Genomic DNA, 6,038 nt, shown 5'->3' with positions numbered 1-6,038 from the left:
CATCGGAGTATGACTGCTAGATAGAAAGCATTAAAAAAAAAAGTGCTTGGGCGAATAAGGCATGTTGTATGAAGTACTGAAGAGTCCTCCAGAGTAGAAAAGCTCTATACAAGAATAAGTCCATTAAAAATCTTTCATTTACACATGGGATCCTGGGTGCTGTCTGGAGGTGTCCCAGTGAAGCAGTTACCCTTATCCCACTAAAGACATGAGGGATTAAGCAGTGCTGATTACTCAAGAGGTTATACTATCAAGTCCGATAAGCTCAATGAGTCTGTATGTACACGTTTTACCCTGTGTGGATAAGAGGAAATCCAAAATCATTTCAAACTTGTGCATCATATTAAGCCCAAAATCGCCATGACATTCATGCCCATGATGAGTGTATGTAAACCTCTGACTACAACTCTTTATTTCAACACAATAAATACTCACAATGCTAATCACCATTTCTCACTGTGCCACTTTTCAAGTCCATAATCAGACAAAGAAATTAGAACAGTTTTAATCTACTACATAAAATTAAATAAACAAAGACTATATTCTTGCCTTTGATGGTTTCTATAGACGAACGATGAAAAAAACAACTTTTCCCAGAAAACTTTTGTTTTGCTAAACAAAGAACATGAAGGTTTTGTGATTCAGAAAAATGTTTTTCTTGCTCTCCTTTCACAGCTGTGGCTGTTAACCTGTGGTTTTTGTGGTTGATTGTCGGGCCAATCCCTTTAACTTGAAATCATGCTTGCCAGTGTACTGTGGAGGAGAAAACGGTTTTTCGGCACATAATAAATGTCATTTTTCTGGCAAAGAGAACCACTCACTGTAAAAAGTCCCCCAGCTCAGGTGCTATTTTGATAGAGCTGATGGTATCTCGCAGCAGACAGAATAAACATCAGGCCATCACGAATGCCTGAAAGTGTCTTGAGATAATTTGAAGATATCATTTCTAATCTGGCCACATAACCTCACACACTTACTTCCTGCTTTATATTTGAAAAAACAAAACAAAAAAACAAACCTTGCTCTTTTTTTGTTGATCTTTTAACACATTTTACCAAACAGCTACAAGCTTCAGTGTGTTTTATTGCTATTTTACATTGACTGTAGAAAACATGGACGACGCGACAGCTCCCCAAAAATGAAGCCAAAACGTCTCTATCGCCCCCTGGTGTATGGCTGCAGTATAGGTCATAAACCCCGCCTCCTCCATGTTAGCGGATGGGACTGGGGTCAGACTAAAATAAATTAATTCTCCTTAGATAATTTTTTTCCAAAGATTCTTTCTTTTGTTTTCAATAGTTCTCATCACGCTGATTGATGTTCAAGGGGTCTCCTTTCCCATAAGTTTGATTCTAATTCCTACCGCGGTGATGTTAAATGGGGTGAAACGTCATCATGAGAGCTTTGACTGACAGCTGCAGTCACGGAGAAACTTGCATATCTCTGTTCGCGAATAGCAGATAGAGCGTAGGCTCTGAGAGGACGCCCAGCGTTTACACTACGAAAACACGACCGAGTGTTTTAACCTGACAGCCTGAGGTGTTCTTCAGTAAACTGGACTACCCGACAGAAGGACCCGAGGCCCCGCTGCACTTTTTCGGTAAGTTAAACGTGTTTGTAAGCTAATCCGTAACTACCGACCTTAGCTAGCTCCTGAGACCTAGCTAGCTAAAATGAGCACTCGGCTGTCAGGGTTCGTTTAGCTAACCCGTGCAGGTGAATGAATTTACTAAAGAAATCAAGAGAAACGCCCCGGGCTGCTCAGTCACTAATTACTGTTACTGTACTTTTATTACAAGTATTATACTGTAAAAGCAACAGGCTGCACCCTGCTTCAGCTCCTGTGCAGAGCTGAATATTAAAGATGTGCAAACAACAGCATGTTTTCAGTCTCTTGCCACATCTGTAAAGACAGTAACCATTTTTTTTAAAAGCTTGTACTTCGGTAACTCCTCATTAATCAGGAACTATGGATTAAAGTACTGTAGTGTACTGTAATACTGAAAAAAATGTAAGAGAAGAACTTCAGATCCTGAGTGTGTGAGGACAGAAGAATCAGCTTTATTTCAATGTTGAGGGATAAAATTTATATCTGAGTTTGATGGTTCTGTTGTCTTTGTGATTACAGGAGCTGCCCTGAGATTCAGACCTCAGCGCCACCCAGTGACAGCAGACAGATCATCCAACATGTTCACATGTTAACTGCAAAATGAACTGATGAAAACAGTACAAAGGTTAAAGTACCACACGTGCTGTAGTGAAAGCTGCAGCTGTTTTATTGATAAAGTTAAAGACAAAAAAACTAAAGGATTAATCACTCATGTAACTGTGTCACTATATATCAGCATTAACAGGACCTCAGTTTGTATCTCAGACCTGCACAGCTTCTGTTTTAAACACTTGATGTACTCAGCTGCATGAGGAGCACGTTTGAGTTTCTCTTAACACAATTAAATAAAACCTGATGAAGGTCAAAGGTCGTCACTTGTATGTTGAACTACAAACTGGAACTTTTTCAGTTTTTTTTTTTTTTTTTACACGTAGTGTGTTATTTACCATAAAGTGATTCAGAGTTATTCATACCAGAGTAACCAGAGAGGATCATATATTTTTAAATATATAACTTTCTACAGGACTGAATATAATATCTTTATGTAAAAGTCCGGAGCCTCTGGGGAGTATCTGAGTATTTATTACATTACACAAACCAAAGGTCTCATCACAGTGTTGATGAAATGCTGGGTTTATCCATCTCCTGGGGCGGGCCTACGGAGGAGTGCTGAAGATTTCCCTGTGAGGGAGCTGCTGGTGAAGATCACGAGTCCTGCTTGATCAATGCCATGAGCTTCAGTCTTCCTGGTGTTTCTTAAATGATGCCTCTTACAGCGGGTCAACAGAACTTATGGCACAGGACAGCTGTGCTGAAAGAAAGGGAAGAAGTTTCTCCAAACCTCTGGACCCAGGAAACCCAGCTTAGTCCTGATGGTCTCCCTCGCTAGTTTCTCTCCAGGGTGAATGTAGCTGTTGATATAATATGGACTCTATTATTAAATGAAAGGAACAAATTAGACTACACTACTGAAACCTTCTGATGTTTTTAAAGTTTCCATGTTACCAGGCTGTAGAGGGCTCTGAAGATTTAAACAGTTTTAGATCCATCACACTCAGTCTTATGTTAAAATCTCAAAGGACAGCATTATATTTTTGATATTAACAGTAACTCTGGGCCTCTGTAGAGTGTGCAGCTGATCTCATCGCTGTCTAAAAATGGATAAAAAAAAACATAAGTGTTGAAGACTATTAAGAGTAGCAGGTGTGTAGCATCGCTAACTAGCTAGCAACAAGCCTCCAACACAGTGCGTATGCTAGCGGCTAATCTAACTAACGAATTAACAACAGTGGTTTTAGAACTATAAGATAAGCTGTGTGTCTTTTTTATAACAGTGACATGGTTGTATTTACCTTAATTAAACGAGTCGTCAGTCGCGGTAAACCAGCAAAAAAACTCGAGCAGCCGGGCTACGTAAAAAGTGTAGGGGGGCGTGTTTGCGGTCACGTCCAGCGGGTGTGTGGGCGGGAGCGTTACACAGTCGCTCCACCTCAAGTCACTACTGCGCAGACTCTGGCTCCAAATTTGCAAGATGGCAGCCTCGACAAGCGGGGTACTTTGGCTTCATTTTTGCACAATGGTAGGAGGCGGGGTCGCGTCGTCCTTCTTTTCTACAGTCAATGGTATTTTACACGATAGACAAACACAAACTAGTCCATAATAGTGAGGTGGAAGAAAAATGATGCTTGGTGTTCAAAAAGTTTTACGAATAAAAGGCCCCTCATCCCCTAGCCCTAATTACTGGCGATGTAACACTAACTGAATTCTGTTGGGCTGTTTCTACAACCTTCGCACATCTACAGACTGCAGACTCAGACTTTTTTGCAAAATAGCTCCAGTGCAGTCAAATTAGATGCAGGGTGTCTGTGAACAGCAATTTTCAAGTTTTGCCACAGATGCTCAACAGGATTTACGTCAGGCTGTATGTTTAAGGTCAAACCTCCTCCCCATTGTCAAGTCTTTTGCAGCCTTTAATAGGTTTTCTTCCAGGTTTGCCCCGTGTTTACATCCATTCATCTTTCCATCAGCTCTGAGCAGCTTCCCTTTCTCTGCAGGAGAAAAGTGTGCCCACAGCATGATGCTACCACCACCATATGTTTCACAGCTGGGATTGTGTTTTCAAATCAATGTACAGTTTTGCATAAAGGCCCAAAGATTCAATTTTGGTCTCATCTGACCAGGGCACCTTTGCTGTGGCTTGTGGCAGACTTCTTATAGCTTTCTTTCAACAATGGCCTCCGTCTTGACGCTCTTCTACAACAGCCAGATTTGGGGAGTCCAGATTTCGATCTCTGCAGCTCCTCTAGAGTTAACATGGGCCTCTTGGCTGCTTCTCTGATTAACGCTTTTTGATTGGCCTGCCAGTTTACTGTAGGTGGACTGCCATATCTTAGTGTTAAAAGCTTGAGATATGGTTTTGCACTTTTTTCCTACGTACTGTATGCTAACAGCCCCATTCACTTTAGTTTGCTTTCTTTTTTCATTTTGCCCTCACTCAGCACTCAAATCTCAAATCTTTCTACTATGGGTCACAGACAGAAATCTCTTTATTACACCCATCCTGCAAGAAAACACAGACTCCAGAAACTACAGAATTAATTTATCAGCAGGGAAACATTCACACAAACAAACAGGACCTTTGCCTTTCTGTAATGATTTTGAGCTGGCCATGATCCTGGAGGACTCTGTTTAGTCTTGTTTGGAAAAGTTTCCATGCAGTTATCAAAAGCCAATTCAGAGGAGGCCTTTGTTTTCATGACTGGTTTGATCTTTCCTGTCTGCTGGCAGTGATGGGCTCGTTCTAAGAATGTACTAATTTAGTCCATTTAAAAAGTTTTACAGTTTATTGGTGTTTTCTTAATGGTATAAATTGTGAATACCTGTGTAAGAGTATCACATTCAAATCAAATTAAAAGTAATACATGACTGATGATGTGTTTAAATATACTAGTGTGCAAAAATGATTAAACACAGAAACAGAATGGACGAAAAAGAAACAAAAACAGTAGATTGGAGCAAAGACAGGACTATATATGAGCACACTGAGGTGAAATTAAACCAAAACAACACACAGAAAAATAACCATCCATCCATTTTCTTAAACGCTTCAATTGAGGGTCACAGGTGGGCTGGATTCGTACATCCTGGACAGGTCGTCAGTCGTCAGAGATGATAACATTCATACCTAAGGCCGCTTTAGAATCACCAATTAACCCAGTGGTTCCCAAACTTTTTTTTGCTGGGCCCCCCTTTGTTTTACAAGAAAAATGTTCGCACCCCCCCCCCCCCCACACACACACACACACACACACGCACGCACACATCCTCCAACCACACACACCCATATTTTGCTCCATTGCGGTTTATTTCACACCTCAATAGTAAACAATTAAGCAAATACAAGTAATCTGTAATAAATTACAGGTAGTAATAAAATAAACTACTAACTAATTTACGATACGTCCGCACCTACACGGGTATTTTTGAAAACGCAGCTGTTTCGTCCACACGTAAATGGCGTTTCGAATCACCGAAAATGGAGATTTTTTTTAAAACTCCTTTTTTGCATTTACCTGTGGACGAGGAATACGGAGTTCTTCGTGCAACGTCAAAGGTATGTGCCTTTTTTCACGTCACGCTGTGCGCCACGTTATTGTTTACATGAGATGAATTGCAGAATGGCAGATAGAGACAAAATACTGTTAATCTGACTATCGGCAGGTTTTACACGCAGTTACTGTCCCTCCATTTACAAAGGCAGAGGCTTCACGATGTGATTATTTTACACGTAGTTGTTTTTTTCCCTGTGTAATAATATTCAACATAGCTATCAATATTTTTTTCATAAAATGCCTCTCTGTGCAAAATAGGTTTAAAAACATAAACAACTGTGGGATACTGTTTGTCCGTGATTTGAACCGGGGAACAA

Source organism: Neolamprologus multifasciatus, chromosome 15, assembly GCF_963576455.1.
Source record: "Neolamprologus multifasciatus chromosome 15, fNeoMul1.2, whole genome shotgun sequence".
NCBI classification, from domain to species: Eukaryota; Metazoa; Chordata; class Actinopteri; order Cichliformes; family Cichlidae; genus Neolamprologus; species Neolamprologus multifasciatus.
The sequence above is the reverse complement of the archived record's forward strand: the minus strand, read 5'-3'. Positions refer to the sequence as shown.